Below are 13,348 nucleotides of genomic sequence, written 5' to 3'. Positions count from 1 at the left end.
TTTCTGTATCACCTAAAATCTAAAAAATAAATTCAAGGAGATTTCATACCTCTGAACTAAAAAGTAAAACTCAATCATTTGGATTGAAGTAAAAACAGGGTCCAATATCAATACTTATTGAAACCAATTTATTATGGAATATGTGGACATGTCAATATATATTAAAATGAACCACTTGTGTGTACCCACTGAATACTATAACCCTGAAGCTAAATGAGACAAACACATGAATAAGAAATTGACAAACAAGATAACTAAAAGGGATTGACTTTCTAGTTAAATAGACATCTTTGGCATAATAACAAAAAGATAAACGCCTCAACGGAAATATCTCAAACACATACTTTCAAAAAGGGGAGAAAAGAGGGACTCAAATAAGGCCTGAAAAGATTCTCCACCTCATAAAAGGAGAGATTCAAATTAGGAAAACAATAGTCCATGTCACCAGATTGCTTGGGTAAAAGACAGTATTTCCTGATGATGTGGAAGACCAGGCTCATCTAATGGCCTGGGGAATGAGTTCCTCCACATAAGCAAACTTCACGGAAATGCACAGTGGAATACCTTTACACACTCATAGTCAACAACCCACCACAAGGCTGGAGCTGGCTCACATTTCCTCCAGGAAGTGTGAATCAAGATGGAAAAGGAGCCAACTGATATATTGAATGGGACAGGAATGAGCACAGGGATGAGAGCTAGTCATTAGAACAGGCAAAATAAGCACATAAGCTTTTAGACAAATGTGTTCAGTTAATCAAAAACTGTCTGCCTTAGTTCAGTTTCTGGCTCTTCTTGTGCCTTCCTTATAAGAGTATGTGAAATTACATTTAAGGCCCCAGGGAAATGATCTGCATGACATCATTCTCTGCAAATACTTTTTTATATGAGTGACATTCACCCTATTAACACATAGGTTCCTATTAACAAGTGAGGAGAGTTAGGGTGTGCATGTGTCACTTCAAGAGGCATTTTCTAAGTGCAATAGCACGAAGTCTCTGAAGCCTGAATCCCTCCTTCAGGATCCTCTTTTGTGAAACTCAAGGAAATAATTTTTTTTAGAATATAAAAATCATGTGTCAAATGTTAAAAACTAAATAAAAAGAAATGTGAGGTTTTAAACCCAGATACACAGCACCTGGACACAATTTTGTTTCATTGTAAAAATAAAATAGAGTGACAGAAGAGTCAGGCATTCTGGTTCCAAAGGCATCATGTCACTTTTTCTTACTCTCAAATACCAAGTCCATGCAGATGGTGTATCATAGCAGAGAACCTATCCTACCCAAAGCTTCCTCAGGTCTTCTTTCATCTCTCTGTTCCGCAGGCTATAGATGAAGGGGTTCAGCATTTGGGGTATCACATCATACAATACTGCAAGCACAGCAGAATGCCTAGGGGAGTCGCTTACAGCTGAGCTAACGTACACCAGAAATGCTGTCCCATAGAACAAGCAGAAAACAGATAGGTGAGACCCACAGGTTGAAAAGGCTTTATGCTTCCCTCCTGATGAGGGCATTGTCAAGACAGAGGACACGATGTGAACATAAGAGAAAATGATTCCAATGAAAGGAACACCAGCAAATACACACACTGCAACTAGTACTGTAAGGTTATCAATGAGGGTGTCAAAACAGGAGAGTTCTATGACATGAGCAAGTTCACAGAAGAAGTGGGGGATCCCCTGATCTTAACTGAAGTTCAGCCGCAGCAACAGCAGAGTGTGAAGTAGGGTGTCAGCAACACTAGTGAGCAGGGAGACCAGAACCAGCAGGACACACGAGCGGGGAGTTCATGATGACCCTGCACTGCAGAGGGTGACAAATAGCCACATAGCGGTCATAGGCCATCACTGCCAGAAGAAAATTTCCCATGAGCGCAAAAATTATGACAAAAGAGACCTGGGAGAGGCAGCCTGTGTAGGTGATAGTCTGATTCTGGGTTTGGATGTTCACTAGCATCTGTGGGATTGTGCATGTGGTATAAGCGATGTCGTTAAAGGACAGACAGCAGAGGAAGAAGTACATGGGGGTTTGCAAGTGGGGTTCATGGCTGATCACAAGTATGATGAGCAGGTTCCCCAGGATGGTGACCAGGTACATGGACAGGAACAAGTTGAAGATGAGGGGCTGCAGATCTGGGTCCTTTGTCAGTCCCAGGAGAAGGAATTCTGAGATGGCTGTTTCATTTCTGAATTTCATGTTGTTGATGGTTCTGATGGAAAAGATGGGGAGACAAACCATAGAATGAATGACAATAGAAACAGATTTTTGACCCCAGGCCAATTTGTTTGCTGATACCCTCTGGTAATGAGGACCAGTAGTCTGTGCTTCCATCCAACCCTCTGGATGACTTTCATGTGTGTTGGGTTTTGAGAGTAAGTTAATGAAAAGAAGTCTTCATGGGTACATTGAGATTAAGTCCATATTCCATTGTTTTCCTCTGCCACTTCCTCTCCTCTGCTCCTCATTCATCTCCCTTTCCCCTCAGCTTCCTTCACTGCTGTCAATTCTTATGAAACACCTACATGGTTTCCTTTCCTGCCATAAGTGCTGAGCAGGAAGCACAGTGTGAAGCAGGGCTTAGCAGGCAGTTACCCCAGGCCTTCAACTACTACATGAGAATGAAGTTCAGAAATTGATTTTGTAATTTAGGCTTCCTTGGACAGACTTGTGGAACTGCAGGTGTGTAGCTGACTATCTTCCCCATTGACCCGTGAAGACCCTGAGGTGGTGTGAGCTGAGATCATGGATGCAGGATCCAGAGTGGTAGCTGGTCAGAACTGGGTTGGGCTCAATTACTCTGACTACCGTGTGGATTCATGTCTCATCGCTGTGAATGCCTCTGGATGGTACAGAACTATTATTCCTCAGGGATCACTCAGATCTCATCATTGTGTTTGCAATTCTAATATTTCCTCGAGACCAAGGCTCTAGTCTTCCCCTTGCCTTGAAACTTTATCTGTCCCAGTCATGTAAGTGGATGCATGTCTGTAATCCCTGCTACTCAGGAGGCCAAGGCAGCAGAATCATGAATTTAAGGCCAGCCTGAGGAACATTCCAAGACACTAAATCAAATAAACAATATTTCTTCAATGATTAAAAAGCGTATTCCATCTCTACCCAGGAAATTAATTATAGTGAGCTGATTACATCCATCCAGGGGAACCTGCACAAAGAATAGGTCGCCTCTATGCTTGAAGCTTAGGAGAGAGACTCCCTCATGGAAACATAGGTCATCTCCCTTAGCAATTACATCTAAAGGGATCTGAGCAACTCTGTCTATGAGATTCTCTATCTCATAATAAGAAATTCAACTATGGAGTTAAAAAATCGTGTATCAATTTTTTTAAAAGTGAGATTAATGCGAGAAAAATAGACATATGTAAGCATATGAGAAAAGATATGAAAATAGAAAAAGAAATCCCTGGTATTCTGAAAGTAGGTAATTCAAAGCTATAAAGTAATTTTGAGTCCTATTAGGAGTGTCCACGTACAAAAAATCCTTGTCTACACAGGGAGACAGATGTTTCAGAGACAGCACTTATATTTGTTGTAGTAGTGGATTCACAGAATCTGAATGTGATCCAGGCCCTAAAATTTCAGCCTCCCCACAGGCTGATGCACCATGGAAAATGCAAGAAGGAAGTGTTTATTACCTTGATGTGGTCATTATTTTGCAGTGTATGGTATTTCCAGCCATCCTAGTGTACACACAGTATGCGTGCAATTTTTATCCAATCATACTCAATAACATTGAAAACAAATGGGATACATGTTGTTTCTCTGTCTGTACATGTATCCCATTTGTTTACAATTTTATAATAAAAAAAAAAGAATGAAGAAAAAAAAAAAAAAAACATTGAAAAAATCTGTGGGAATGTTCCATGAAGAGAAATTAACAAATTAAAAGTACCTACTACAGAACTTTCCAAATACACAGCCTGATACTGACATTTCCTGTTGGTTTCTTTTGTCAATCTCAAGAATCACCATATGCAACACTATGCAGTTTTCAGAAAGATGCAATGTAATGGCAAATCAAAATATGAGAACCATGAGGGAACATCCTACTATGATAAATGCAAACATCAGGGAGGATTAATGTGCTGAAAAGTCTCTCTGGCTGAGAGAGTCAACTAGATAAATAAGGAGGCATCACTGACACCTGGGTTCATTTAACATGGTGTATGCTGAGACAGGAAATAAGATGAATTAAATAATAAATGAATTAGGTGATCTTGAATTGCACTTCTGAAGCCTCAACCAAGGGACTTTTGTTGCCTATTTGGCTTCCTGAAGAATGTTGTTCCACATCTCACCTGGAGACTGAAGATGGAAGACTGTCCTCAGGAAATGCAGCAGACTTAGTGAGTTCTAGGATCTTGAGGAAGGATCATCTCTGGAACAGGGCCCAGGTCTGCTTACTGGCTGGGGCAGGGCTGTTGAGTGAAGTGGTCCCAGGCTGACTTCTGCTGTCTCTGTGTCCCTGGGGCTCAATACCCAGAGCTCCTCATTAGATCAGCTATAGTACTAACATTCTGATACCAAGAGTGCACCTTCTTGAAGACCAACTGCAGTAGTGAGGGACTCAGGGTGGCAGGTTCCTGACCCATGAGGCCATGTCTGCACCACTCAGTTCTCTGCATGTCTCTGCTCAGCTTCTCTACATGGACCCTGCTCATGCAACACATGGCAACTCTCTAATGAATTACAGGGCTCATTTTCATCTCCAAACAAAGGCCTGCCAATTTAACTAACTGCTTCAAGAAGCCTGATTCTAGTTTTTGGGTAAACCTATGTCCTGTAGATGTGAGAATATATCAAAAAAATATATATTAGCTAAGATATTGTGTTAGTCGGATTTCTCTTGCTGTAACATGTATGGTAGATGAAACAACTTAAAAGTGGAAAGGTTTGTTTTGGCTGAGGACATTGGATGTGTTCCTTCACTGTTTCTTCCTCTGTCACTCTGGACTGTAACAGGGCAGTACCTCATGGAGGGAGTAAGTGGTAGAGGAGAAAGGAAGTAAAAAGAGAGAGAGGAGAGTCTGGGGTCCCAGCCTCCCTTTACCTGCCTTGCACTGCAGCTCTTCTGACTAGTGCCACCCCTCCTGTCATGTTGCAGGCTGGCAACGAAGGTTTTAGTGCATGGGGCATGACAGGACAGATATCCAAACTATAGGGTTGCAAAAATATGGAAACTCGGTTGTCCATGGAGAGAGATCCCCACCCCACCACACGTTCAGTGCTGGGATTGAATCCAAGACTGCACATGCTAGGCAAGCACTCTAACTGTGCTTTACCACAGTCCCACAGGGGGATTTGTACAAGGGAATTCATGTACATTTGACCTTGGGTTGTCAGAACTTGGAAGGTGCCATCTGCCATCACATGAGGTGACCTCTGAACACCAGCACCATGATAGGAACCCTGAATTGCCAACAGGATTACATTACAAGCCCTCTGAAATTTCTACAAGAGGGCAGCCACAAAGACCCCTTAGCTATCAAGGTCTTCAATTCCCCATCCACATACATGGTGTACATCTAGAGGCAAATTCAAAATTGGGGCCACATTCAGGAGCAGAGAATGGACTTACTGAAATCTCTTGTGTTGACCATTATTTTGATAAGGCAATTTTATCAACTGTAACTTTATGGTTAGATCACAGTCATTAATGTACAATGATCCACATGTTATTTCCCAAACAGAGGAATTAGAGGAAAGATGATGTATGCAGGAACTTGCAAAAAGATAAGAAACCAGCTGCAGATTGTGAGTGAGTCCTAACCTGCATCTTAGGGTAAGAGATACACAATGTCCCAGCCCCACTTCCCAGATTGCTTGTGTAGCTGCTAAAGGAGGAGGAGGAGGAGGAGAAGGAGGAGGATGGGGAGTAGCCCTGCTAGGAAAACAGGGGACACTGAGCTATATCACCTGGGTGCCTGAGTGAACCTCACTTGGAGGAATCCAGCATCCCATCAGCACAGCTAGCTCAGCAGGGACTCCTGTGCAGTGAGCTTCTTGTCCTCATGATCAGGACCATTGTCTGAGGAATTGGCTAGTCTGACAATTCCTCTTCTTCCCCAATCTGGCATTGACTTTGCTCTCAGCTGAGACACCTCGAGGGTGCTACCTTTTCCTTCTCCCTTTTTCTTCCTATACCTAACTTAACTGCCCAAAATACAGGAACACACCCTTCCTCTCTACTGCATTCACCATATCTCAGGTCAGGTAAATTTGAAGGTAATCTTATCCTAAGAAGCAATATCAGAAACAAACCATGTGAGAACAAAAGTAAGATAAATTTAATTTTAATGAAATTTTCCTATTTGCTGTATAAAAAGGTGCTAATATAGAGAATACCTCCTCCCCAATAAAGAGATAATTCTTGGTATGATTCAGTGACAATAGATCATTTTTTAAAAAATTTACCTGTTTCTAAAATTTCTGCACAACCAACATGGAAGAAGAATGTAATATGCATATGGTTCATGAAAGGAGGGCTTGGAGATTGTTAACACAAGAAAATAGATATTAGGAGTCACATTGTTTCATTAACGAAGACATAAGATATTAGCTCAGGGAGAGATGCAAAAACCTGCTCTTTAGAGGAGACAGTCCAAAAAACTAGTGACACAACGAGGACTTAATTTATTGGTGAATTGGAGGTAACCAAAAATGTGGATTTCTGGATCATTCCAAATTCTAAGTAAATCCAGTAGGTTTGATGCCACTAAAATTAAAATAAATAGGCTGCATTTATGACAAATCACTTTTGGTGTGTTTGGTCTATTTTTTTTTTTCATCAGCTTTATAGTGTTTAGTGGATGACCAGGTGTTCAGGTTTAAGATGGTTTATTTTTATGGGTTTATATTTTTATAAGCTTAAATTGAACTATGGCATATATACATAAAAAGCACCCAGATTGTCAATATCCACACACATTGATGAAATTTACAAAGCAAATTATCCATATATTCACCAATTGGACCGAGAAATAGAATGCTACTCTACCAGAATCTCTTACTTACCACCTACCAGTCATTTCCCCCTCCTGACATAAACCATATGCTGACTCCTCTTATATAGATGAGTTTTGCCTGCTGTTGGACTTTATGTAAATTGAATCATACAGTATGTGAACTTTTGTGTGTGGCTTTACATGGATGAACAGACTTCTGATATCAATATGTTCTTTAATGATTTGTTCTTCATGATAAAGGGTTGAATTTCCAGATAAATAAAGAGCTGTTATACTTTGACAAAAAGACAAATACCTCAATGGAAATATCTCAAACACTCATTTCCCAAAGAGAAGAAAAGGAAATGAGTTGTATAATAGATGTGAAGGACACCACCTCATTAAAAGAGAAACATAAGTTAGCAAAACATTATCTCCCAGCATCAGACTGCATAAATGAAAATGTATTGTGACAATTTGGAGCATCAAAATCACCTAATGGGCAGGTAAGTTTGATGGAAACGCACAAAAGCAGTTATTGACACCCTTGTAGCCAGTGAACCCACCACAAGATCGAAACTACCTTACAATTCCTCCAGCAATCAGGAAACAGGCTAGACCATCATCTTTATTCACAATAACAGAATAACTACCCAACTTTTATCAATATCAGAAAGACACCCTGTGATTCATTGTTACCTGAGGTCATGTAAAAATAGGACTGAAAATAAATGAGCACCTGCTAAACCCAAAAACAGGATGGAGTCTCAGATGCTCAGTGATGACATGACAACAAGCACCCAGAGATCAACCACAGCCTCGAAAAAATTTCAAGGTAGAAATGAAGTAAATTGATGTAATAAATTGAAGGGATTTATTAAAGGGTGGGGAAATATTCATTGGAGTACTCCAAAATAATATTTTGAAAGAAAAATAAGGAAATATATGCAATCAAGCACTGCTTGAATTCATAAACTTCCTGTCTTCTCAGAGTATTTCTAAGATGTTATGCAATTACAGTTTGGGCCGTACAGGTTATCAGGCATAAGGTTATCCTAGGCAAAATTCGTCTTGTAAAATGAATAATATTCACCCTTATCATATATGCTCATATATGATATAATATGATTTCCAGGGTCTCAGCTCAACTCATGGCACCACTATCTTCTGTGTGTCTCCACAGAGAGGTGGCCATGGAGAGACCAAGGAAAGGGTAATCAGTTGAGTGTCTCTGGCACCATATGTCCAGAAACAGCATCTGTTCCTGCTGATAATCCCTGGGGTCTCTGAGGAGAACAGGTCCTTGGAAGAGGCCCACCCCATGTAGGAAGCCATAAAGTCTTAATCCCCAGAACTAAGCACCCCCACTTTGAATCATCGTAATGAACACTAATTCTCTTTTTGTGCCAATATGTTAGACTGAGGGATTCCTTTGCTTTGAGAACTAGTTTCATAATCTATTGAGATGGTTCCAATATCACAGAACCATCTCCCTCACTTAGATATCTAATTATTTGAATTTCATGAATAGCAAAAGAGAGAAGAGTGAATGCTAAAGGGACCTTACATGGAAACATCTTTCCAGGGAATTACTCATTTATGAGTTAGTCAAGTAGGACATTTCAGCTATCTGACACAGTTCTCAGTTTGTCTACCTCTGAGATGCAAAACACAGCTGTGACCATGGAATTGGGCTGAACATAGACTCCACATATGCACTTGATCTTACACAAACCTTCCCTTCTCCTGTCCACCTTATACAGTGCTCCTTTCTGAGATTTATCCATATCTGGTCACTAAAATAGAACTGAAACCAAAGCAATGAGTTGAAGGTTAGAGACTTCATCATTTGCCAAACATCACAGAACTGTGCAAAACCAAAGACCAACGTGAAGTTCCAGTGGAAATGCACATAACTAGCATAGCCTCAGAACACTAGGACCAGGGGAAAACTGCACCCTATCCGAGAACCCAATGATGATTAAATGTTTTCCACCTGCTCAAATTCTCCAGCTTGCTGTTTTCTAAGAGTATGCCAGTACTAAATTTTCCAAAGCAGGAATCAGTCTCACAGTCTCTGCTTCTATGAAACTCAAGGAAAGAAGCTGATTTTAGAGAATTGAAATCAAGTGTCATTAGTACAGAGCTAGATAAAAAGGAAAGTCAGGTTTCAAGTCAAGTTAATATACACATGGACATTATTTTGTCTCATCAAAATAAATATTTTTAGAGAAAAATTGTGATGGATGTACCAGGCATTCTGGCTCAGAAGTAATCCTGACAGCTTTCTTCAGGGCGATCCAAGATGGAGGACCAGAGGGTGACTGCATCTCCATTCACTCCAGAACCCAGGATTCAAGAAGGGGAGGCATTGAGAGACTCGGACTAAAATGGAATCACGGGGCGAGACTTCCCAACCAGGTGAAGCTCAGTCGGGGCGGCAGGCCCGGATAGGGGCAGCTTATCAGAGCAGGGCAGGGTAGCTAGAGTCTTCCCCAGGTAACCCTGCTCACACCGGTGGTGGGCTACTCCCACATAGCCAGTTTCTCCAGCTTCTCGGAGCAGGCTGCCCAGTGAGAACCTTTCTGCACAGAACCATCTCGAAGTCCTGGATGCAACACAGCAAGCTCCGGCCAGCAGGCAGGTTCAGTGACAAAGACAGGGCAGCCAGGGCCTTCCCCAAGCATCCCGGGTCCCTCCGGAGGGAGGCGCCTTTCAAGGCTAGCTTCTCGGTGCAGACAGCCCAGTAAGAATATTTCTACACAGAGCCAGCCATAAGTCCCAGAGCCAGCCGAGAGCTCTGACCCACATGCAGCCTCTGGGACCAGGGCAGTGCATACAGAGAATTCTCCAGGCGGCCCTGTCCTCTCCGACTGCAGGCTTTTTCCACCGGGTGATCCAAGATGGCGGACTACAGGATGACTGCATTTCCAGTCACTCCAGAACCCAGGATTCAAGAAGGGGAGGCATTGAGAGACTCAGACTAAAATAGAGCTATGGTTGAGTCTTCCCCACTGGATGAAGCTCAGCCTGGGTGGCAGGCCTGGATAGGGGCAGCTTATCAGAGCAGGGCAGGTCAGCTAGAGTCTTCCCCAGGTGGCCCTACTCACTCCAGCGGTGGGCTCTTCCAACAAGTTCAGCTACTCGGAGCTGACCTCCAGTGAGAGCCTTTCCTCACAGAGCCCGGTGAAAGCCCTGCAACCAGTAGCGGGCTAGGGGCAGCTTTCATCAGGACCAGTGCATTATCAAGTTCCTCCAAGACTTCAGGCTACTGAAGGCTGAGAGGTGATATACTGGAAATCTACAGGGACACTAGAAGCCAATAGAGGAAATCTGCAATATCTCAGAGTCCCATTGACATATGAACAATATGAGAAAACAGGGAAAGATAATGTCCCAAACAAACCTAGATACTATATCAATTAAATCCAATGACAGCATGGCAGAAGAAATGTCAAAAAGGGAGTTCAGAATATACATAATTAAAACAATCAGAGAAGCAAACAAGGAGATGAAAGAGCAAATGCTGGAATTGAAGGAGGAGATGAAAGAGCAAATGCAGGCATTAAATGATCGCACCAATCAACAGTTAAAAGACCAAATACGGGAAGCAAGAGATCATTTCAACAAAGAGTTAGAGATATTAAAAAAAAAAAAAACAAGCAAACAGAAATCCTTGAAATTAAGGAAACAATATACCAAGTTAAAAACTCCATAGAAAGCATAGCCAATAGGGTAGAACACCTGGAAGACAGAACCTCAGACATTGAGGACAAAATATTTAATCTTGAAAACAAAGTTGACCAAACAGAGAAGATGGTAAGAAATCATGAACAGAATCTACAAGAATTATGGGATATCATGAAAAGGTCAAATTTAAGAATTATTGGGATTGAGGAAGGCTTAGAGAAACAAACCAATGAAATGAACAATCTATTCAATGAAATAATATCAGAAAATTTCACAAATCTGAAGAATGAAATGGAAAACCAAGTACAAGAGGCTTATAGGGCTCCAAATATACAAAATTACATCAGACCCACACCAAGGCATATTATAATGAAAATATCTAACATACAATATAAAGACAAAATTTTAAAGGCCGCAAGAGAAAACAATCAAATTACATTCAGGGGAAAACCAATAAGAATAAGAGCAGATTTTTCAATCCTTACCCTAAAAGCTAGAAGGGCCTGGAACAACATTTATCAAGCCCTGAAAGAAAATGGATGCCAACCAAGAATCTTATACGCAGCAAAACTTACTTTCAGATTTGACGACGAAATAAGTAACTTCCATTATAATTAAAAGCTAAAGGAATTTACAAAAAGAAAGCTGGCATTACACAACATCTCAGCAAAATAGTCCATGAGGAAGAGATGAAAAACAATGATGCAAATTAGCAACGGGAGGAACTAGCCTAAAGGAATAGCCAAATAAAGGAGAAACCAAACATGTCAAAAAACAAAAATGACTCAAATGACTGGGAATGCAAATCATATCAGAATAATAACCCTGAATGTTAATGACCTGAATTCATCAATCAAAAGACATAGACTGGCAGACTGGATTAAAAAGAAAAATCTAACAATATGCTGCCTGCAAGAGACTCATCCCATAGAAAGAGATACCCATAGACTAAAGGTGAAAAGATGGGAAAAAACATACCATGCACACGGACACAGCAAAATAGCAGGAGTATTCATCCTCCTTTCAGATATTGTGGACTTCATGCCAAAATTAGTCAGAAAGGATAAAGAGGGACACTACATACTGCTTAAGGGAAGAATAAATTAGCAAGATATAACAATCATAAATATCATTGCCCCGGACATTGGCTCATCCATGTACATCAAACAAATCCTTCTCAATTCCAGAAATCAAATAGACCACAACACAATAATACTAGGCGATTGTAACACACCTCTCTCACAACTGGATAGATCTTCCAAACAAAATTGAATAATGAAACCATAGATCTCATTAAAACAATCAACAATTTAGACTTAATCGACATATATAGAATATACCATCCAACAAAGAACAAATATACTTTCTTCTCAGCCGCTCATGGATCCTTCTCTAAAATAGACCATATTTTATGCAACAAAGGTATTGTTAGCAAATAGAAGTAGAGTAGAGTACCTTATACTCTATCAGATCATAATGGATTGAAATTACAAATAAATGACAGAATAAAAAAAGTAGAAACTTCTCCAATACCTGGAGATTAAATAAAACACTATTATATGATGAATGGATAACAGAATACAGCAGGAAGGAAATAAAAAAAAATTTAGAAGTAAATGAGAACAAAGACACATCATATCAAAATCTCTGGGACACTATTAAAGCAGTACTTAGAGGAAGATTTATTTCATGGGGCGCATTCAACAGAAGAAATAGAAATCAACAAATAAACGACTTAAAACTACAGCTCAAAGCCCTAGAAAAAAAAGAGAAGAAAAACACCAAAAGTAGTAGAAGAGAGGAAATAGTTAAAATCAGTGCCAAAATCGATGAAATTGAAACAAACAAACAAAAAAAAAAAAACAATTGGAAAAATTAACAAAATAAATAGTTGGTACTTTGAAAAAATAAAAAAAAAATTGATAAACCCTTAGCCACACTAACAAAGAGAAAGAGGGAGAAAACTCAAATTACTAAAATTCGGAATGAACAAGGAAATATCACAACAGACAGGAGTAAAATAGAAAATATAATTAGAAGCTATTTTGAAAATCTACAAACAAAACAGAAATCTACTCCAACAAAACAGAAAACTTCAAAGACATTAACAAGTTTCTAGAGACATATGAATTGCCTAAACTGAATGAGAAGGACATACACAACATAAATAAATCAATTTCAAGCAATGAAATAGAAGAGGTCATCAAAAGTCTACCAACAACGAAAAGTCCGGGACCAGATGGGTTCTCAGACGAGTTCTACAAAACCTTTAAAGAAGAGCTCATTCCAATACTCCTCAAAGTATTCCATGAAATTGAAGAGGAGGGAACCCTCCCAAATTCATTCTATGAAGCCAATATCACCCTGATACCTAAACCAGACAGAGACACATCAAGGAAAGAAAATTTCAGACCATTATCCTTAATGAACATCGACGCCAAAATTCTCAACAAAATTTTAGCAAGTCGGATACAAAACATATTAAAAAGATAGTGCACCACGATCAAGTGGGTTTTATCCCAGGGATGCAAGGTTGGATCAACATCCAGAAATCAATAAATGTCATTCACCATATCAACAGACTTAAAGTTAAGAATCACATGATTATTTCAATAGATGCAGAAAAAGCATTCAATAAAACACAACATCCCTTCATGCTCAGAACACTAGAAAAAATTGGGGTAGTGGGAG

Source organism: Sciurus carolinensis, unplaced genomic scaffold, assembly GCF_902686445.1.
Source record: "Sciurus carolinensis unplaced genomic scaffold, mSciCar1.2, whole genome shotgun sequence".
Lineage (NCBI taxonomy): Eukaryota > Metazoa > Chordata > Mammalia > Rodentia > Sciuridae > Sciurus > Sciurus carolinensis.
The sequence above is the reverse complement of the archived record's forward strand: the minus strand, read 5'-3'. Positions refer to the sequence as shown.